Source organism: Camelus bactrianus, chromosome 4 (assembly GCF_048773025.1).
Source record: "Camelus bactrianus isolate YW-2024 breed Bactrian camel chromosome 4, ASM4877302v1, whole genome shotgun sequence".
Taxonomy (NCBI): Eukaryota; Metazoa; Chordata; class Mammalia; order Artiodactyla; family Camelidae; genus Camelus; species Camelus bactrianus.
The window spans coordinates 34,349,447-34,372,185 of NC_133542.1; the positions used below are offsets into that span (position 1 = coordinate 34,349,447).

The 22,739-nt window shown below is 40.2% G+C and overlaps 1 protein-coding gene and 1 long non-coding RNA gene across 4 annotated transcripts in view; one reads left to right on the top strand and one right to left on the bottom strand.

Moving 5' to 3' along the window:
* PIP5K1B (phosphatidylinositol-4-phosphate 5-kinase type 1 beta) overlaps positions 1-22,739 on the top strand; it is a 363,978-nt gene that overhangs the window by 25,269 nt on the left and 315,970 nt on the right. The gene's annotated exons all lie outside the window — the stretch shown is intronic.
* Positions 11,423-22,739, bottom strand: part of LOC123612122 (uncharacterized) — a 45,596-nt gene continuing 34,279 nt past the window's right edge. For 2 of the 3 annotated variants that reach the window (XR_012506372.1, XR_012506371.1), the window contains 3 exons: positions 16,986-19,820; positions 15,802-15,948; positions 11,423-13,991 (listed from right to left, as the gene is read on the bottom strand). This is a non-coding gene — a long non-coding RNA (uncharacterized LOC123612122). Of the gene's footprint in view, positions 13,992-15,801; positions 15,959-16,985; positions 19,821-22,739 lie in introns of all 3 variants that reach the window. The other variant, XR_012506373.1, reaches the window with a different exon arrangement.

Sequence of the window (22,739 nt, forward strand, 5' to 3'; positions counted from 1 at the left end):
CAGCAGGGGAAACCTCTATTTTATGGTTTCAGAACACCTTCATACAAATTATCTCATCTTCAATAACTCCAACAACTCTATAAGACACTTAAAGAGTGGCAAATCCTTTTTCAAACAAGACTTTCAACATAAAATCAATTCTTTCTAATCCATTTAAATGGTCACCTAAGTTTGTGATCTCATTTCCTCTCATTTAAAACTTGAGCCTTGGTAGTAAATTGACATTTTGAGAATCTTTCAACAAGTCTGTGGCCATCCAAAATATATATTCAAACTAAAAAAGGGAAAGGAAGAAGAACTTAACATCACACACTGCCCCCCCGCCACCCCCAGACACACACAATCCAAATAATGCTTTCTGTATGTAATTTGAGTCCCTTGACCATCAGGTCCCAGGTGATGCTGATGCTGCTTGTTCAGGCAAGCTTTGAGAATCCCTGTTTTAGTGGTTCCTCAAGAAAAGAGGATATGTTTCTTAAAGGAACCCAACAGTGCATAAATTTGCTACTCTGCAGAACATGTCAACTTGGGTATAATTTCTAGCTCGCCCAGGACAAAGCAGTAGAGTTGTGACGATCCTGAAACCCACTGAGCCATCATGTGTCACCCTGTGGGTGATGAGGAAGAGAAGCCATCTAACCACAGTGGGGAAGCCCTGGGTTGGTGGGTGGCTAGCCCAGACTCCTGAAACTACCCTCCTCCTATGGCTGTGGGTCTCAGGAGACCACAGCAGCTGGTGTGCTGACAGGTAGCCTGCATTTTGGTCTCCATTTCAGCAATCCCACTAGCCCAGGCCGGTGAGTACTGGTCTTCAAAATACAAATAGCTTGAAGAAAGCAGATGGCATCTCTGACCACACTTTAACTCTACTGATGGCTTATAAAGTGGACTTTTTTGCTCTGTGAACCTAGCCCTCCACCCTAGTTCAATAACCTTGGAAATCTTAATAGCTGAGCATTTTGCAGTTGTCTCCCCACTGAGATACACATGTTGTTTCTCATTTTCATCCTAAAATGATCTGGGGAAATCGGTTCTTTCCTAAAGTATGGCTGTGTCTGCTTTCATGATTTTGAAAACCTGTTTTGGGTGTAAGGCCGAGAAACAAAATAAAGACTAGTAAGATTTAACTCTTCTCTTCATCATTCAACAAATCTGTATGCAGTTCCAGGCTATGGGGTGGGGGTGGGGCAGGATAGACATAGACACACAGAGAAAGATACGTGTCTTCATTGCTCTTAAGGACCCTCTCTGAGGCCTCAGTTTCCTCACCTGAAACATGAAGATAACAATAATAACCGCTATCTTACACAGCTGTTATAGGTGTTATATGAGATAATACATATTAAATTTTTAGTGGCATGCCCAGTGCATCCTAAACACTCAGTACAAGCTGGTTGTTATTAAATTAGGTACAAAGATAACAACACCAATGTTTCAACTGACAGGCAAAAAGTATATTATGACTTTATGGTTTGAATAAACAAGTACTCAAAGAGAAAAAAATGTCAACTTTTACTACATCTCCCATCATCAACACTCCCATCCTAATATTAACTTATTACCCAAGGCCTTTGCTTAAGGTGACCTGCATAATGCCTGTAAACCAGTGTAAGTTGTGTTTTTACAGCATTTCTCTGCCACATGCATGATGATGACTACTGCCGAGTAACAATAACCACTAACACTTTTTGACCACTTATCATGGGCCATACACTGTTGCTAAATGCTTTGCAAGTATGATCTCATTTAACCCTCAAAACCACACTAGAAAGCAGACACTGTTTTTATTTTACTGTTGAGGAAACTGATACCCAGAGAGTTTAAGTAACAGAAAACTTCACATGGCTCTTGCTATAAACGTGTATAATACTTTTCAAATGTGCACATGTGTGTGTATCAAGAGGAAAATTATCAAGCCTGGAAGTGTTCAGCTTTTACAGTAGAGAAGATTCTGGTTCTGTCTGCTCCATTGCTTCTCCCCTAATGCCTGAGGAAGGTCCCAGCTTGCCAGAGGGCCGTCGTGTTGGACCTTTGTGCTGCAGGATGGGTAAAACAGATGGCGGAGCAAAGGATAAGAGGGACCCGAGTTAGGGTTGTTGGGTAGGTTTGAGGAGTGTAGAGAAAAAAAGTGTGGAGTTGCTGCAGTGTATGTCAGATGTGGATGAGGAGAAGAGGAAGCTTGAGAGAGATTCACTCTCATGTGTTCTCAAAAGACAAGTAAATCTCTTGAGTCATTTTTGACTGATATTTTTGGATGCCAGACTGGGTTTCTTTGAGAGGCTTTGAAACTGGACAGTGTGAATGAACAACTTTTAAACAGTATGGGTGTATATTTAAAACATTATCAACTTATCAAAACTCTCCAGATTTAGTGTATTGGTTTGCAAACTGGAAACGACAAATTTTGAAAAACTGTATTCTGGGATAGTGTTTTCTTGCATTTCTTGTGGGTCAGAACACCTAGAAATTACGGTGCCCTATGCAGAATGCCATGAAATATTGATTTGTCTAATTCCTTCATAGAATAACTTTAAGAAATGATCAATTGGGCTAAAAATAGATTAATGGAATTTGAGCGCTGGCAAAGTATCTTAAAGAAATGTAAGCACTCAGAATTGTAGGAGAGTTTACTTCCAGAAATGAAGACTTTGTTATGTAAACTCTGTGCAGGTCTCTGCATCTTCACAGATTAAGAGTATATATGATATCCTAATAAATCAAGTTTATGAGGTTTTCTGTTATTATAACTTTCCTACCAATTCATCCGTTTTAGAGTAGTAGCCAACGAGTAATTCTGGGTACACAAACATTAGAAAAACACTCTGGGGAAATTTTTTAAATTGAGAAAATTGATATTCATCTGTTAAGAGTTTTCTGCAAGTTGAAGATCCAGTGTTTTTTATTGATGGTAGAACATTTTGGTTCAGATCACTAAAAACTAGCGTTCTGTGAGAACAAAGTATGAGAACCACTGTACTGGAAACAAAGGTAGTTACAAAGAGGTCAGTTGAGGAGCCGTGCCTGTTGAAGTGGGGTCCTGATTTACACTTAGCCATATAAATGTTTTGAGAGTCGACATCTGATTGTGAAATGTATTTAAGAACCAACACTTTCTCTTTCAAGAGTCCCTTTAATTATTTTCCCCAGAGATATCATGATGTCTAATGATGCTGTCAATCATCATTCAGAATATCTGATCCACATGATACACCAATATTTTTCTAGTCAAAAGCTTGATGTTTTGACTAGCTTGTAGATTTAGATATTTAGACTAATATAGAGTTAAATGAGGTTCTTGCAAAAAGTAGAGTTAGACAGTGGGTCCCCATATCTGGCATTGTGTCCAACTACATAGCCAGAAAACTCTCTTAACATGGAACAGAAATTTCAGATAAACTGCAAAAGCTTTTTCTTAAATGGATAGTGCTTGCAAAAAGTAAGTAAATAGAAATAAAGAAGGAAATGATCAGTGACCAAAAATGAAGAGGAAGTTGACAACTACAGTGATAAGCAAATAGATTGGCACTATGGAAGCCTAAGGGAGGAAGGGTGTCAGTTACTTAGGGTCTTGTGTTTTTGTAGCTTTGGACCCCTGCAAAGTGGGGAGTTGAAAATGAAATTCCTGCATGAAGCCAAGACCCCTGAAGGGCTATAACTTTGCCGACTGGCACAAGACAACAATGAGGAAACTTCCAGGTTGCAATCTAGGTATTGGTGGGGGAACGATATCTTCCTTAAGAATCTGTAATCACATGAATGTCCTCACATGGATTAGGATTTCAAATTTACATGACTTACATGACTCAGGAAGCCTTAAGCTAAGAAGCGAAAATCAGAAGTGGTTTTTGGTGCGTCATACCCTGTAGTGACTGGAAGATGCATACGCAGTCTCTCCAGAGGGACACACAGCTACATGAGACTCCCAGAGTTTCAGACAATGGAATTATCTGCTAAAGATTATAAAATGAGTTTTTAAAACAATTAAGACTTAAAGGAAAGAATTTAAAATACATGGAAACAACTATGATAAATGAAAAAACTGAATGGAAAACTGACAAAGAATTTCTGTAAGTGTAAGTGTAGTCAGTGAAGTTAGAAACTCACAGGAGCAATAATATAAGTAAAATGCAGCTGGGAAGAACATGAAGGCAAAGAGCCATCTTGAGGTTAAAACTGTTTTAGTGCTGAGTCCACCAAGGGTTGGAATAGGAATTGTCTTATACAAACATTTCCAGACAATTTGGACTACGCAAATATTTCTCAAGAGTGGCTTAAATTTCCTCTCTAAACAGGAACAATTCTGTTTTCCTTCAATTCTTTTACTTTCTTTTCATAAAATAGTCAAAGGGAGGAGAACAGGCTGTAAAAATATTGTTCTTTCATTTAATGGGAGAATGGCCATTGTGAAATGGGAGATTTTATATTTATACATATAATATATGTATGTATTATTATATATATTAATTTTTGAAAGGTTGTAGAGGGGCCCACTACACATCTATTAGAATGGCCAAAAATCAGAAGAATGAACATACCAAATTCTGAGAAGTATGTGGAGCAACAGAAATTCTCACTCATTGCTGGTGGGAATGTAAAATGGTACAGCCACTTTGGAGGACAGCTTAGCAGTTTCCTACAAGAGTAAATGTACTCTTTAAAAATTTTTTTTAATTTAAAAAATTTTGTATATATATGTATTTTATAAATTAATCCTTTTCTTTTTTCTTTTTTAATTTTATTAACATTTTAAAATTTTTTTAACATTTTAAAAAATTTTTTGATTTATAATCATTTTACAATGTTGTGTCAAATTCCAGTGTAGAGCACAATTTTTCAGTTATACATGAACATATGTATATATTCATTGTCACATTTTTTTCTCCGTGGGCTACCATAAGATCTTGTGTATATTTCCCTATGCTATACAGTATAATCTAGTTTATCTGTTCTACAATTTTGAAATCCCGTCTATCCCTTCCCACCCTCTGCCCCCTTGGCAACCACAAGTTTGTATTCTATGTCTATGAGTCTATTTCTGTTTTGTATTTATGCTTTGTTGGCTTTGTTTTTTAGATTCCACATATGAGCGATCTCATATGGTATTTTTCTTTCTCTTTCTGGCTTACTTCACTTAGAATGACATTCTCCAGTTCCATCCATGTTGCTGCAAATGGAGTTATGTTGTTGGTTTTTATGGCTGAGTAGCAGTCCGTTGTATAAATACACAACTTATTCTTTATCCAGTCATCCACTGATGGACATTTTGGCTGTCTCCATGTCTTGGCTATTGTAAATAGTGCTGCTATGAACATTGGGGTGCAGGTGTCATCCTGAAGTAGGGTTCCTTCTGGATATATGCCCAGGAGCGGGATTCCTGGATCATACGGTAAGTCTATTCCTAGTCTTTTGAGGAATCTCCATACTGTTTTCCACAGTGGCTGCACCAAACTGCATTCCCACCAGCAGTGTAGGAGGGTTCCCCTTTCTCCACAGCCTCTCCAGCATTTGTCATTTGTGGATTTTTGAATGATGGCCATTCTGACTGGTGTGAGGTAATACCTCACTGTAGTTTTGATTTGCATTTCTCTGATAATTAGTGATATTGAGCATTTTTTCATGTGCCTATTATCATTTGTATGTCTTCCTTGGAGAATTGCTGAATTTTTCGATCGGCTCTAGTAGTTTTTGTGTGGACCTTTTAGGGTTTTCTATATATAGTAACATGTCATTGGCATATAGTGACACTTTTATCTCTTCTTTTCCAATTGGATCCCTTTTATTTCTCTCTCTTGCCTGATTGCTATGGCTAGGACTTCCAAGACTATGTTGAATAGGAGTGGCGATAGTGGGCATCCTTGTCTTGTCCCAGATTTTAGTGGGAAGCTTCTGAGTTTTTCACCATTGAGTACTATGCTGGCTGTAGGTTTGTCATATATAGCTTTTATTATGTTGAGATATGTTCCCTCTATACCCACTTTGGTGAGAGTTTTTATCATAAATGGGTGTTGAATTTTATCAAATGCTTTTTCTGCATCTATTGAGATGATCATGTGGTTTTTGTCCTTTCTCTTGTTGATGTGATATATTGCATTGATTGATTTGCATATGTTGAACCATCCTTGTGTCATACACATAATCATTTTTATGTGTTGTTGGATTCTATTTGCTAATATTTTGGTGAGGATTTTGGCATCTGTATTCATCAGTGATATTGGCCTATAATTCTCTTTTTTGGTAGTGTCTTTGCCTGGTTTTGGTATCAGGGTGATGGTGGCTTCATAGAATGAGTTTGGGAGTATTCCCTCCTTTTCAGTCTTCTGGAAGAGTTTGAGAAGGACTGGTATGAGTTCTTTGTATGTTTGGTAGAATTCCCCAGTGTAGCCATCTGGTCCTGGACTTTTATTTGTAGGGAGGTTTTTTATTGCTATTTGATTTCATTTCTAGTGATCGGTTTGTTCAAGTGGTCAGTTTCTTCTTGATTCAGTCTTGGTGGACTGTATGTTTACAGAAACTTGTCCATCTCCTGTAGGTTATCCAGTTTTGTTCCATATAGTTTTTCATAATATTCTCATATGATATTCTGTATTTCTATTTTATTTGTTTTAATTTCTCCATTTTCCTTTCTTATTTTGCTAATTTGTGCTCTCTCTTTTTTCTTCTTTGTGAGTTTGGCCAGAGGTTTGTCAACTTTATTTACTTTTTTAAAAAACCAGCTTTTGGTTTGATTGATTTTTTTCTATGTTTTTTTTAATCTCTATTTTATTTATTTCCTCCCTGATCTTTATAATTTCCTTCCTTCTGCTGCCTTTTGGGTTTTTTTGTTCTTCTTTTTCTAGTTCTTTTAGTTGGTGGATTAAATTGTTTATTTGAGATTGTTCTTCTTTTTTGAGGAAGGCCTGTATTGCTATAAACTTCCTTCTTAGGACTGCCTTTGCTGTGTCCCATAAATTTTGTGTGGTTGTGCTTTCATTTTCATTTGTTTCAAGGTATTTTTTAATTTCAGCTTTGATTTCCTCATTGACCCATTGGTTTTTTAATAGCATATTGTCTAGTCTCCATGCCTTCCTTTTTTTCTCCTTTGTTTCTCTGTTGTTGATTTCTAGTTTCATGGCATTGTGGTCAGTAAAGCTGCTTGAGATAATTTCTATCGTCTCAAAATTGTTGAGGTTTCTTTTGTGCCCAAGTACATGATCAATCCTAGAAAATGTTCCATATGCACTTGAAAAGAATGTATATCCTATTTTTGGGGGGGTGTAATGCTCTGAAAATATCCACCAAATCTAATTTAAAAATTTTCGTATATATTTTTATTGAAGTATAGTCAGTTTACAATGTTGTGTCAATTTCTGGTGTACAGCACAATGCTTCAGTCATGCGTGTATTTGTTTTCATATTCTTTTCCACCAAAAGTTACTACAAGATATAGAATGTAGTTCCCTGTGCTATACAGCATGAACTTGTTGTTTATCTGTTCTATATATATCACTTAGTATCTGCAAATCTCAAACTCCCAATTTATCCCCTCCTCTCTGTTAACCATGAGTTTGTTCTCTGTGTCTGAGAGTCTGTTTTTGTTTTGCAAATAAGTTCATTTGTCTTTTTTTTTTTAGATTCCACATGTAAGTGATATCATATGGTATTTTTCTTTCTCTCTCTGGCTTATTTCACTTAGAATGACAATCTCCAGGTCCATCCATGTTGCTGCAAATGGCATTATTTTTTTATGCTGAGTAGTATTTCATTGTAAAAATATACCACAGCTTCTTTATCCAGTCATCTGTCGATGGACATTTAGGTGTTTCCATGTCTTGGCTATTGTATATAGTGCTGCTATGAAAAATCCTAAAATGTATATGAAATCATAAAAGTAAACATACTCTTACCATACAGTCTAGCAATTGCATTCCCTGCTATTTACCCAAAGAAGCTGAAAAATTACTTCCACACAAAAACCTCCATACAGATGTCTATATCAGCTTTATTCATAATTGCCAAACTTGGATGCAACCAAGATGTCCTTCAGTAGGTGAACGGATAAAGTATGCTACATCCAGACACTGAAATTTAGTCAGCACTAAAAAGAAATAAGCTATCAAACCGTGAAATGACTTTGAAGGAAACTTAAATGCAGATTATTAAGTGAAAAAGACAATCTGAAAAGGCTGCATACTGTATGATCCCAACTATATGACGTTCTGAAAAAGGTAAAACTATAAAGACAGTGAAAAGATTAGTGGTTGCTAAAGGCTAGTGGGGAAAGACGAATAGGTGGAGAACAGAGGATTTTTCAGGGCAGTAAATTTTTGAGGGCAGTGAAAATACTCTGTTTGATACCATAATGATGGATATATGTCATTATATATTCATCCAAACCCAGTGTACAACAGCAAGAGTGAACAGTAGTGCAAACTGTGGACTTCGGGTTATTACAACAGTCAGTGTAAGTTCATCAATTATAACAAAAGTATCACACTGTGGGGGATGTTGACAATGGAGGAGGCTGTACATGTGTGAGGGATATATTGGAAGTCTTTGTACCTTTTGCTCAATTTTGCTGAAACCTGAAAGTATCCTAAAAAAAAAAGACTCCTACATTTTTTAAAAAGAGGAGACAATGCACTCATAATTAAGGTCAATTCATTTGAGAACCTGTTCATGGGAGAAAAGGGAAGAAAATTTTATGTTACTCTTCAACCAGGAAAAGCCAAGGAGTCCCATTCTAAGTTAACTGCCGTAAGTGATCACTTTTTTATTTAAAGGAGAAGATGATCCTTTACAGATATTAATTCTGAATTGCCAGCCTGCCTCCAGATTTCTTTTCCAGCTCCTTCTGTTTTCTAGAACTTTGCTGTTTGGGGAGCCCTAAAGATTTCTAAAACACTGTCCATGGGCAGCCCTACCCAGATTCATTGGCAAGGGATGGGGAGTGGGTGCTGAATCTTATCTTGGACCAGTCACCCCCTCCTTCCCCACAGGGTCCTCAAAGGAGATAAATACAAATAGCAGACAGAGCAAGAAAAAGTGATGCTTTAAAAAAAATTTATTGAAGTATAGTCAGTTTACAATGCTGTGTCAGTTTCTGGTGTACAGCACAATGCTTCAGTCATACATAAGTATACATATATTTGTTTTCATATTCTTTTTCACCATAAGCTACTACAATATATTGAGTGTAGTTCTCTGTGCTATACAATATAAGAAAAGTGATGCTTTTGATTTCCTCAGTGAGGAAGTGCCAGTCTGGACCTCAGGGAAGTCTTCATCTGATACCCACCCAACATATCTAGCAGTGAACCTCAGAATCTGTCATTCCAATGAAAAGCCACACACCTCCAGTGCCAAAGGAAAGGGAACTTAGGAATGCTTAGAGCTGGCTCCCTACTCCCCACTCCATCCTTCCCCAAACCCTCCCAGGTCTGCCTGCTGCAGAGGAAGAGAGGACATCTAAAGAGATAAAAAGAAGAGGCTGATGCTACCCAAGCAGTTCCATGTGATTTCACCATTCCCACTGGAAGGAAATCAGTAAAGAGAGACACACACCATTCCATGCACTGTCCTAGAAGCCATCCAGGGGCCCCTAGAATTTCACCCAGTCATTAGTGGGGGTGCTGATCAAAGCAGATTAGCACATCCTCAACTTGAAGTAGACTAAAAGAGGGGAGTGAAGAAAGAAATGAAGACGACTTTCTTTTTCTAAAGGTCAGAATTTACCTCCTCTGTCATTTACACATTAATATGAATTAATTAATCATAGAAAGCTGAAAATAAACATACACTCGGAAAGGCTGAGAGGAAGGACTCTGTCCAGGGAGAGATGGGGAAAGTGTAGAGATTCTGCTGTGCTAAGAAGTACAAAGCCCCAAAGCTGGTTGGTGTCAGGGGGAGGATTTCTATCAAGTCCCTTTAGATTTCAAAGATCACGCTCTTCCTACCACCTTGTGTAGCAAAAAAAAAAAAAAAAAAAAAGAAGTGTTTAAGGAAGGCTTGAATGCATCTCGACTACCTAAGCTCTTATCACACTAAGAACTTCTTGAATATAAATCCCTGTGTCTGAGTCCAACTTAATTCTTTTATGGTATCCCTTCTTAAGAACCACCAGAAGAGAATGAATTCATCACTTTATTTGATTAAGGTAAATTTGTTGAAATCAACATATTAGAGAAATTCTTGAAAGAGCTGTTTTCTAATCCTTCATGCATATTTTCTCTCAAAACACAGGATTAAGAGATGGAATGCATCATTATACATTAGAACTCAGCACGGCATATTCCAGGTGCCTGTTAACAATACAAGTTGTTCTGTGATGCCAGCTGACACCTCAAAGAGATCTCAAGTGGCTACACTGAGTTCTCAAGATGCTGCCTGTCCTAGATTTTTTGAGCCTCTAAACAAAGCAAACCATCCACACTATTAAAAAAAAAAAGGGTTCAAGACCTAGTATGTCATGTGATGCCTGCAGTGTGTACAGGATACAATAAAATGGGACCCCATGTCACTTATTTTCAAGAGAAGGAAGGACTAACATGGATGGTTATTGTGGGAAGGAGCCAATGTGCTGCCCTATTGTCAACTGGGGGATGTTTCCCAGAGTCCCCTCCCCTGCGGTGGTTCTGAATTGGCCACAAGTAACATCGTCCAAGATCTGGGGGGTGAAAGTAAAGCAGCTGCCATTACTCTCTGAAGGTGGTTGTTGGTTGGAGCTGATGAGAAGACAGTTTGAAAAGGTCACTGGTAGAGGTCTAATCCCCTTTTGAGACAAGTTAGTACCATCCTCTTCTAAAAAGTACTCAGGTTTCAAAATGCCATTTCAAAGGTGGCATAGACTGTTAAAAATTACACTGGCATAAGAGTCAGAAGCTTGTCCTAAGACAACTAATAATAATAATAAGCAGACATTTATTGTTTGCTATCTGCCATCCTGCTCTGTGCTTCACATTAAGTATCTCATTGGGTCTTCACAGTGATCCTGTGAGGTAGGTACTGTAATTATCTTCATTTTACAGACGGGGAAACTGAGGCACTGAGAAGTTAAGTAACTTGCCCATGGTTGTGTATAGCTTACAAGGGGAAGGACCAGGAGATTAAGCTTCAGTGAACCCCTAAATTTCTTGTTGTGTGATCGTGGTCTAGTCACTTCAACACAGTGAGTCTCATTTTTCTCATCTGTCAAGTGAGAGAATTGTACAGCCTGGCCTCTGAGGTCCCTTCCAGGCTAGCTGCTCTATTAGTCTCCTTCCCTCATATTAGAGAGTGATATTCACCCCAGCAAGATTTTAATGCCACTCATTTAAAATCCCTTCATCAAAAATCACCTTTTAGCTACCATCCCAGGAAACTCATTCCAAGTGATTTAATCTTGCCTTCATCTTTGTGTCTTTCCATAGAGTACCAAAATGCAGTGGAAGTCAATGAGAAAGTGTGATTCTATATACAAGGTTTTATTTGTTTGTTTTTCAGAAAATCACCCAAAGTAAATGTCTAAATTTTCTTATAAACTTGGCATGCCTTTGCTCTTCCACATTCTGGTACATAATGAAATCCATAGAGTAACACCATTTTCCGTCACTAGGTACCTGTTGCCTAACTTGTTTTTGGAAGCCAAAAGACTAAAATATTCCTGATTTTCATCTTAATGCAAAGAAGGAATTGTGAAGCTGTGCTGAGAACAAGGAGTGAAAGGTCAGCTGACATTCCACGTTGCCCTTGGAAATACTGACAAGGCACACAACTTGAAAAATATTTGGAGTCTTTCAAGTTCAGCAGGTTTGACAACACATCCCTTCATTGGGCTCAAGGATAACAACTCTAGTGAATTCTTTTCCACACACGTTAGTAAAGACCATCAGAAGCTGTTTGCTTTCAGCTGGCAGGCTCGGCAGTGCACTTCCATCGTCCCACCCCAGGGCTCTATCAGCTTTCCAGTCCTCCTTCCAACTCTGTTGATGGCCTCTGTATTCCACAGGGAAGGACACTGGTCCACTGCATTGATGATACCATGCTGTTTAGACCCGGGGAGTAGGAAGTAGCAGTTACCCCCAGACAGTGTGGTATGACATATTTGTGCCACAGAGTGGGAAATAAATCTGACAGAAATTCAGGTGTCTGCCACCCAGGTGTAATTCCCAGGGATTCAGTCATCTGAGTGTCAAGATACTCTTTCCAAGGTGAAGGGCAAGTTGCTACATATGGGCCCTCCTACCACTGAGAAATAGGCGTAAATAGGCCAGTGGGTCTCTTTAAATTCTGTAGGATACATATGCCTTATATGGAAGTGCTACTCTAACCTCCATTCCAGATAACCGAAGGGCTGTCAGTTTTTCTGGATGTCCAGGCCACCATATAACCTACTCTGCCATTTGGACCATATGGTCCAGCAAACTCATTGGTGCCTGAAGTTTGTGGCAGATAAAGATGCTTTGGAACTGCCTCGGTATGTGAATTACAGCATCTTTTTAGGACTTGGGAGTAAATCTGCACCATCCTCTGCAGTAACTATTCTCCTTTTGAGATATAGATTTGAACCTGCAAACTGAGCTCTAGACTTGACCGTGGCAACTCGTGCCAAAGAACAAACTGACCCTTCCAACAAATTCTCAGTCCTTACTGGCTGGAGTGGTTGATCCTGACCATCAGGGAGAAATGGGGGCAGGGAAGAGTATGTCTGGAACACTAGAGACCCTCTTAGGCTGCCTCTTAGCCGTCTTGTGTTTAATAACATATAATGGCAAACTACAACATCCAATACAAACAGGATTAGTAATGGCTCAGACCCTTCTGGAATGAAGGTTTGGTTTACCCCATCATGCAAGATTCTGATCAGCTGCACTGCTTGCTGAGGGTAAAGAAAATATGAAATATAGCAGTCAAAGGGAGAAGTAATAAACACCAGCTGTGACCCCATGACCAACTGTAGAAATGAGGGCTGTAGTATTTAGGACTGTTTCCCCCTTGCTTTGATATGGACATACTTGTAATATATATTAACCAATACATCTTTATTTTTCTTTTCCCAGTTTACCTACCATCTAACATGGAACATATTAATAGCAGTTAGCTTTATATTTCAGTGTTTAAGTGAAAGGCTATCACAGTATAACTCAGCTAGAAGCGAATGAACATCATTCAATAAGGGACAAAGTTTACATACGATCTTCTGAGTAGCCTTTTTTGGGAAAAGGGTTTGCATTTTTCTGCTATATGAGGAATACCTACATTACGTTAATTGGACACATGATTTCACTATTATCTTTCTTTGAAAATTCAATGTAGATTAAAAAAAAAACCTGTATATGCATGCCGGGGTGACAAAGGGTGGATTTTGGTGGTTTGTGCTGTGTCATCTTGGTTAAACTTGGAGCTCTGTTTCTCAGAATTACATTTCGTGTATGGTTCCAAGGTATAGTTGGCTAAAAGAGGAACTCATGAAATTTAAGAGGCAGAAGTGAGTCAACGGCCATTATTCACTAATGGTCACTTTGTTGTTCAGTATGGTGACAGATGGATACAGAGGTGTCCAATAGTTTCCAGCTGGAACTTACTCTCTTCTGTTACATGTCCACCTCTTCTTCCCAACTCTGGGCCCTGCTGACCCACCCCAGATGTTTGGCTGAGGACCCCCAACGTGGTAGCAGCTTCCCATAGATCTCATCATGAGTTCCCCCTTCCCAGCCCCTTCAGCAGCTCAATGTGCTTGGCTTCTCAAAATGACCAGTTGGTGATGCCTCCTCTGACCCTCCAACTTTCTGCATCTTCTCCCAAACTGTAGAGTCTATTTTTCCATAATAAATTCTTTTTCCCATAACACTTAGAATCACTTGAACTCTGATAGATACAGATGAAATTAGAAACATCATGTGCAACTTCTATAAAGTATCCATAAAAGGAAGAGACTTTCATTTTTTTATCCATTCCTTCTTCCTGCTGCTTGGAATGCAAAGGTGATGGCTGGGGCTCTAGTAGTAGCTCTTGGACCATGATGGAGTAGTCATGTTCTATGGATGGAAGAATATAATAGCAGGCAAAGAAGCCTAAGTTAATGATTGTTGACCCACAACTTTTGGCTTTTGTTTACATGAAAAAAAAATACATTTCTGTTTGGGCATCTCTAATGTCAGGAGTTTTTTCCCAAATTCCTAATTTATCCCCCCCCACCCCCTTTCCCCTGTGGTAACCATGTTTGTTTTCTATTTCTGAGTCTGTTTCTGTTTTGTAATAAGTTCATTTGTATCTTTTTTTAAGATTCTACGTATAAGTGATATCATATGATATTTCTCTTTCTCTGTCCGACTTTACTTGCATGATAATCTCTAAGTCCATCCATGTTGCTGCAAATGGCATTATTTCATCCCTTTTTATGGCTGAGTAGTATTCCATTGTGTGTGTGTGTGTGTGTGTGTGTATACACATATATATATGCATACATATTTTCTTTATCCATTCATCTGTTGATGGACACTTAAGTTGCTTATCCAGTCATCTACTGATGGACATTTAGGTTGTTTCCATGTGTTGGCTATTGTAAATAGTGCTGTTATGAACATTGGGGTGCATGTATCTTTTTGAATTAATTTTCATTTTCTTCTTGCCCCAAGATGCAAGCTAAGTTTTGTCTTAATATTAAGACCATTCCTTTTATGTCTTCATGCATCCATCCACCCATTAATCCACCCATCCATCTATTCATTTCCTCCACAAACATTTATTGAGCCTCCCTTTAATGTCCCAGGTGTTAGTATCTGATGCTAGGGATGCAATAATGGAAACGAATTTTTTTAAAAATGGGAAAGTCCTTGGACTCAGAGAGGTCTCAGCCTAGTAGGGAGGCCATCAGGGTGACAATTACAATGCAAAAGGGGTAAGGTCCATGTGTTGTGAGTAGAGAGGAGGCCTTTCAACACAGTTGGAGCAAGGAGGAGAGAGAACATAGACTTCTTCAAGGGCAGCTCCTCCAAGTGGTGGAGGAAAGTAGAGGGTATTCCCAGGAAAAGAGAACAAGGCCCATTGGGGTAGTATATCCTCAATTGCCTTTACCTGAGCTTAACTTTCTTGGATCTTGTCCTTAATCCCTGGAGACTCAGAGACACACTGTGTGATGGTTTAGATTACAACACCACTTCCTTCTCTGTTCTTTAATTGTATTACATTCTCTGTCTTCTTCATCCCTCCTCACTGCCCCATCTGTCTCCCCAAGCTTGGACTTCAGTTTTCCTTGCTTAGAGCGTGTGTTAGTTTGCTAGGGCTGCCGTAACAAAGTACCACAGACCAGGTGGCTTAAACCACAGATGTGTGTTGTCTTGGTTCTGGAGTCTAGAAACCCGAGATCAAGGTGTCCACAGGGTTGGTTCCTTCTGAGGGCTGTGAGGGAGAATCTATTCTCAGACATTCTTTGGCTTGTGGGTGGCATTCTCCCTGTGCCTTCACCTTGTCCTTCTTCTGTGAGTGCCTGTCTCTGTGTCTACATTTCCCCTCTTTATGAGGACACTGGCCACATTGGATAAGGGCCACCCTAATGACCTCACCTTAACTTGACCATCTGCAAGGACTCCATTACCCTGAAACTGTGTTTGCCTCTTGGTGAGTGTTGAGCCAAAAGACACAAGCAAGCCAAAGATCGGGAGAGGGAAGGACGTGTTACCTGCAGCAAGTAAGGAGAGCACTGGGGATCCTTCCCAAAGCAGTGTCTCCTCGAACAGCAAAATTGGGGAAGTTTTAAACTAAGGGAACAAACATATTCATAAAGGGTTTGGGGTGGGGTATACATATTCATGAAGGGGCTTGAGCAGAGGAGAATTCAAAATAGACCTGGGGCAGAGGTTACCAGAGTCCAAGCTTTAGTTGATTGAAGTCGTGAGGGTCAGAAAAGGTCAACGTCATCATTCCTTAGGTTCTGACCAGTCTGGGGTCTTAGCCTGTAGTTTCCATGCTCCACCTGGTTGGGGACCTTAGTTCCTGTAGAAAACTCAAAGATACACATCAGAGTGTTATGTACATCCCTTGAGAAAAAGCTAGGACCCTGTTTTATTGCTGAACTATTGTTCCTTAACTGCTTTTCCTCTGTTCTTCCATTCCTTTGTTCCCTTAAGATCATTAATTACTGAGACCTGCTCAAGGGCAAGTATTATGGCAGGCTTAGATCACAGCATGGCTTAGGCCCAAAATGGCTTCTCTTATGTCAAGAAAGCCGTGCCTGGTTTTCTTTCTCCAGGGACGCCTGACCCTATCTGCTTACAACTCTACTTCCAAATAAGGTCACATTCAGAGTTACTGGAGGTTAGGACTTCAACATCTTTTGGGGGTCAAAGGTCAACCCTAAATAGAACCCAAGATCTAGCTCCCCTCTAATTGTTTCTGCTCTGTTCTCACCTCCTCCAACATGACAATCAGGAAATCCACCACCAAAAAGTCCTGATGCTTGTGCTTGGGAGTTTTAAAAAATTGCATTTCATCATTAAGGTCCATATGTGTTGCTGGTTTGTTGCTTTATAAAATTGACCCCCTCCACTGTGGGCTTTAATTATAAGGCAGAGGGAATCAATAACAGAATCCAATCTGAGGGGGCCGTAAGGCAATTTAACAGTTGCAGACCCCAACTGCGTGCATCATTCTCATAAACCATGGAATTAAACACATGGACCCGCTGAGTCAGGCTTTGCAGCTCAGAATGAACGTCTGGTGTAAATAATGACAGCTGGGTCACATGCATGGATGGGGCTGTGCTAATCTGTAATAGACAAGCCATCTATGACAGGCTGCTTGGGAAAGGGCTCACTTGAATATCTGCCCCAAAAATTATACCTGAGAGGACAAGCAAGATGTCCATTGCTTAACAGAACAATAGGCTATTGCATTGGAAGAGATGTTAGTTAACCTCTTCCAGACTCTTAACCCACGAGCATAGATGAGCTTCCCAGGGTCCAAAGCAGTGTTAATCCCCCACCCACATCCCCTTGGCCCACCCGGAATTTAACCTTCAACTTCCCACTCACCTGGAAGCCTTCTCAAACACCTGTTCCTTGTACCTGCGGGCTTTCTTGGCTACAGGAACAAACTTGCCCCGAGGTATAGCAGGCTGGAATAGCTGGAGAGTTAGTGCCACAGTTCTAAGGTATGTTCTGCACATTGTCTCAGAAGACCTCCAGCAAAACAGAGCTCTGTTATTCACAGTGGTACCCACTAGTTAACACATTCTTTGTTGGGTTTCTTCCCTTCTCTGTTTTATTTCCTTATCATACTTCTTGGAATTGCCTCCCAAATAAACTACTTACACCCAAGTCCTTATCTCAGGGTCTATTTCTGAGGGAACACAAATTAAATCAGGGTTTATAAACCCCTGAAACTATGTGCAAAAGTCTGCGTACCTGTACATTTTCCTGGGAAAGGGTACAGAGCTTTCATCAGATCCTCAAAGGTTTTTAACCAAAACCCCCCAAAAGGGTGAGAACCACTGCTCATCATTTCATGGATGAGAACAGTTATTTCTTTCACGTCTAATCTAATCGCTTTCAGCCTGGGAAACCAAAAGGAATGGAGTCAGCATTTCAACCTGTTGACAGGTGAGCGTGAATGGAACCAGGATGGCAAAGTCAGTAGCACCCAAGTATAGTTCACAACAGGAAAGACCTTGACATGCAGCCTTCAAGTGCTGTTTCCAAGGCTGGTGGTTGTTTAAGGTTGATCTGGTGTGTGTGTGTGTGTGTGTTATTTTATGTTCAAAGCAGAAGGGCCAGACACAAAAAGACAAAAACTGTATTATTCCATTTGTATGAAGTCCATAGACTAGTCATATTCATGGAGACAGAAAGTAGAAGGGTGGCTCCCAGTGGCTGAGGGGAGGGAAAGTGGGGAGTTATCATTTAGTGGATATAGCCTCGGTTTTACGAGAGGAAAAGAATTCTAGAAATTGGTTGCACAACACAGTGAATGTACTTAACACTATTGAACTATACACTTAAAAATGGTTACAGTGGTAAATTTTATGTTAAGTGTATTTCACAATTGTAAAAAAAAAAAAAATGCGTAAAAGCCACTGACCTCAATAAACAACAACAAAAAAGTAGAAAGAACCGTGACTCCCATATTGGCACTCTCTCTTTTTGGCAACAGGTGCTCAGAGTGTACAGTAATGAGTTCAAGGGCAGATAGATTCTTGGACCCTCCATGCTCAATAAGAATATTTTAATGTAATTTTTCTCCATCATGATAATCAAAAAAGGATTTAAGTATATTACTCCACATGGTATGATATTTGACTATGTGGAATCACTAAACAGTCCCCTCACAGTAGTGCATTTGACTTCTACTGACTTTTTTACTGCGTGGTCACGATTAGATGAGTATGTCCTAATCTTACACTGTCAGTAATAGTGCTGTGTCTGCCACTGTCCTCATGTCAAAGTCCTGCAGAGTGGTAATTTTTTAATGGAAACCCTTTTTTTTCCCCCTAGAGTCAGATTTTAGTCTGTTATTTAATAAACTGAGACAAATTTGCCATCATGACAATAACAGGGATTTGCAGTAACATACCACTGTGATTGCTGCAGGGCATGTAAAATGTGAGTGAGGTGCTGGAGCCAAGTAACCACCAAAAACATGACTCCTCGGTGTGAGCAAAGGCTTCACAGGAGTTTGAACATCCCAGGTTGAGTCAAAGAGACTGTGATGTAAAGAAAACTTGACTTAAGATCAAGTTGTAGTTAAAATATTCTATTTCTGATATTTATAGGATTCTGCCAACATTCTGATGGTTAACTCTAATAAAATCAGACATTTGTTTTTGACATCTGCTAGGAAAAAAACTTCAGATATTATTTTATTATACTAATGTCACCAATAATTAGAATAAAGAAACACATTTGATCTAGATTTTGGTAATTCAGTAGAACTAACAAATTTTAAATGAATATGGTAATTTTTCAGAGTTTATAATGCAGTGCAACGTTAAAATTGCCTTTTAATTTCAGTTAAATATAAGATATGATTACACTGTATTAGCAAATCAAACCTTATTGTTATGAATGTGATTTTGTGCAAAATGCTTTATAAATGGACGTTATTCACATTGATATTTATAGAAATCAAAAAACCAGAGCAGGGTAAATGTAGATCTTGTTTTTTGGTCTTCTTTTTTTTTAATCTTAACACTTACAAGTCTATTACAAAGGATACAGAGGAACAGCCAGATAAAGAGGTGAAGGTGACACAGAGTGAGGTCCACAGGATCTGGAGCACAAAAGTTTATGTCCCTGGGGATGTGAGGTGCACCCACCCTCCCATTCACCAACCTGGAAGCTCTCCGAACCTCATCCTTTTGTGTTTTTAGAGAGCCCTGATTACATAAGCATGATTGATTAAATCATTGGCCAGTGCCAGCTGAATCCCATTGGCCAGGGCCAGTTGTGGCATTCCAGCTGGGTGAACGTCACAAGATTTGTGATGGGATTTGGCTGTGGTCTTTGGTGGGGTGGTGAGTAGGTTAGCCTGATGAGAATAGAGGGTCAGGGCTAAGAAGTACCAAAAAGTAGACTAGTAATTTAATCTGGGGCTATATTTTTGTGTGTTTAAATGTTAGGTTAAAACAAATCCTATATTTAATAGAAAAGCTTTTGAAGGTTTCTAGTGTCTTCCTTTCAAGTCATTGATTTATCTGTTTATTTACTCAAGTTTCTAAGTAGCGAGATAACGTATTGAATGTGAAAGTGCAGTATCATAAAAGAGTAAGGTATGGTGTAATAAAAGATCACCAGGTTTCTTATCCTGACTCTGCCATTTACCAGCTGCATGACCTTGAGCTTGTTACTTCTCTCTGAGTCCAGTGTTTCCATCTGTGAAAGAAGGGATAAAAGTCACCTTAGCTTAGGGAGTTGTTGCAAAGGTTATAGAGGATGTCTCTAATGCTTAATGTAGTGCCCAATACATAGGAAGGTCAACAAATGGGGAAGATTTCTGACCAGCTAAGTACAAAATGTAGAAGTGAGGGCGCTGGTGTCCTTTGTTTGAAAGCTATTATAGTTACATAAGGATAAGGTCACTAGGACCTGGGCTGAGATAGTGGTGGTAGTAACAGAAAAGACCCTAAATGAACAAAAAAAAACTACATTGATCTCCAACGAACTTGGGGATTGATTGGACATAATGGGAGCTAACATTCACTGAGCACCTAGTATGCACCAAGTGCTATTCTAGGTACTCCAATATAGTAAAAATTCTCCTAAAAATGGCAACTGTTATTGTTATCATATCACAGTTGAGAAAGCTAAAGTTCACGGAGATGAAACAACTTGCCTGAAATCAAAGAACTAAGAAAAAGCCAACAGGGACTCAAACCCCTGCAGCACAGTACCGAGCCCGTGTGCCACAATGCCGTACTGTACTGTCCTTGATTGTCGGGAGAAGCAAGGGAACAGTTGGTGAGGACTCGCTGGTTTGGTCATCCCAACATCCCTGCCGTGTCTGGTTCTGATTCTTGCCCTGTCTCTTCAGATTGTATGTGTTTGTCTTTTTGGTATGACTTGTAATTTTTTTTTTTTTTTTTTTGATAGTGGGCCATAATGTACCAGGTAAAAGGAACTGTTGTAAATAGGTTTTCAGTAACAAGGTGTCGGGGGTCGGGGAGGGGAACATGCTGAGTCCCATGATTAGGTCTGTCTTTAGCCTACGGCCCTGGGCTGTGAGCATCACAAGTGTTTCTCAGTTTTTTCTCCCCCCTTAGATGGGACAGGATGGCGAAAGTGGGATGGGGCTGGGCATTTCCCTTCTCCCGGGTTAGTTAGGCTCTGATAAGACCCCAGCAGGTTAGGTTCCAGTTAACTAGTTTCTACCGAGGGCAGGTCTTGTGAGGAAGAACGGGTACTCTGGGCTATTTCAAAATGGTTCCTTTTCTCCTCATGTTGGTGGAAGCCTGAGAGGAACCTTTTTCGATATTTACTACGGGGACTTGGTGGAGCTCCTAGAAGTAGATTTCCAATACTGTGAAAGCCCTAGCTGGGTCCCTCTGGAGTTTTTAATGCTCAGAGTTGTCCCTACTGAGTCCCCAACAATTTGCCAATTACAATTCGGGTCTTCCCCGCCCGCAGTGAGGTGGTTTCTGTGGCAGTTTCTGTTCTGTGAGTCCTGGCTCCCTCTATTCGCCTATCTCTCCAAGCTTGGAGGCAGCGGTCTGCCCTGTGTCCTTCCTCTGTTATGGTTCCAAGAAGAGTTGTTGTTGGTTTTTCAGTCTGTTCAGCTTTTTACTTGTTGTTGGATGGAGCGGTGACCTCTGAGCGCCTTACCTGCAGGGTCAGGAACTAGAGGTGTTCCTCACTGGCCTGAGGACTGAGGAGGGCGAGAGGAGCAGAAACTTGTGCTGAGAGAATGATGCTGTGTGTCCTGACATGTTCAGTCTGTGGCAGGGGAACATCAGAGAGGAGGTGACCTGTAGGTGCCTGTGTGAGAGGCTGAGTCTGATGGCAGAGGCATGAGAGTCACAGGAAATGGTTGAGCTGTTTTACCAATGTCACCCTCTTTGACTGTCAAAGGTGTGTGATCTCGGGTAGAGGCTGCCCAGCATAGCTGACCAGGAATTAGAGAAGAGATAGGGCATATGGCACCTCTCCAACTAGGTGGTGTTACACCAGGGCATTCTGTCTTCTCAGAAGGATGCCCGTGCCCCTCCTGCCAAGACTAAGAAGGTAAGACCATGGTCTTTCTGCTTGAATCCCTTAGCCCCCCATCAGCTCACTGTCCGCCATGGTTGACTCTTCTTCACTTCTCTAGGACAGACATCATGGTATAATGGGAAAAGCTCCAGAGTTGAAATTAGATGGGTCTGGGTTGAAGTCACAACTCTCTTACTCACTAGCTCAGTCACTTTGTGTAAGTTAATTATAAGTCACTTAACTGTGAATGTGTGATTTTTTTTAAAGCTGTAAAGTGGAAATAATAATACCTTTCTCACAAGGTTATGGTGAAATAACCATGAAAAGCCTTCAGGAAAAGTTGGTTCCCTGCCCCCAACTGTTCCCGCCCCTTCTGCCCCAGCTGACTGTAAACCATGACCACAAGTTCTCTGACACTCTTCCCAATGAAAGATGGGGTCTATGCCCCTTCTCCTTTAATCTAGGCAGGCTCATGCCTACTTCAGCTAATGGAAGGGTGGAGTGTCATTATACGACTTCTGTGGCTAGGTCAAAAAAGACGCTGCAGCTCTTGCCTTACTCACTGGAACACTTGCTGTTGGAGCCCCGAGCTTCCATGTGAGAAGCCCGCCAGGATGGAAAGGCCATGTGTAGACGTGGTGGACAACCACAGTGGAGCCCAGCCTATAACTGCTCCCACCAAGGCACCAGACTGGTAGTAAAGCTGACTTGGACCTTTCAAAGTAGCCCAGCTGCCCGCTGAATCCCACCCAGGCATCTCTGCTGATGCGTCATGGAACAGAAGGATCAGCCACCGAAGCCCTGAGCACAAAATTGTAAGATAACAATAAGAGTTGTTTTAAGCCATTACATTTGGCTTAGTTTGTAACCTGGCAATAGTTAACCAGAACAGCCCCTTTAATCCCATTCTCTCCAACCTCCCAGCCTCCTTACCTGAAATTGCCAGTCCTGAGTACATTCTGATTTTAATCTCGTTTTTCCTCATATCTAATTATGTGAAATGTGATTTGAGATCACTTCATTCTATTTTCCTGTGCCTCCTTCCATCCTTCCTTCAATAAGAGTTTCCTGGGTGTTTCCCTTGTGTCAGATGCTAGATTAGGCACG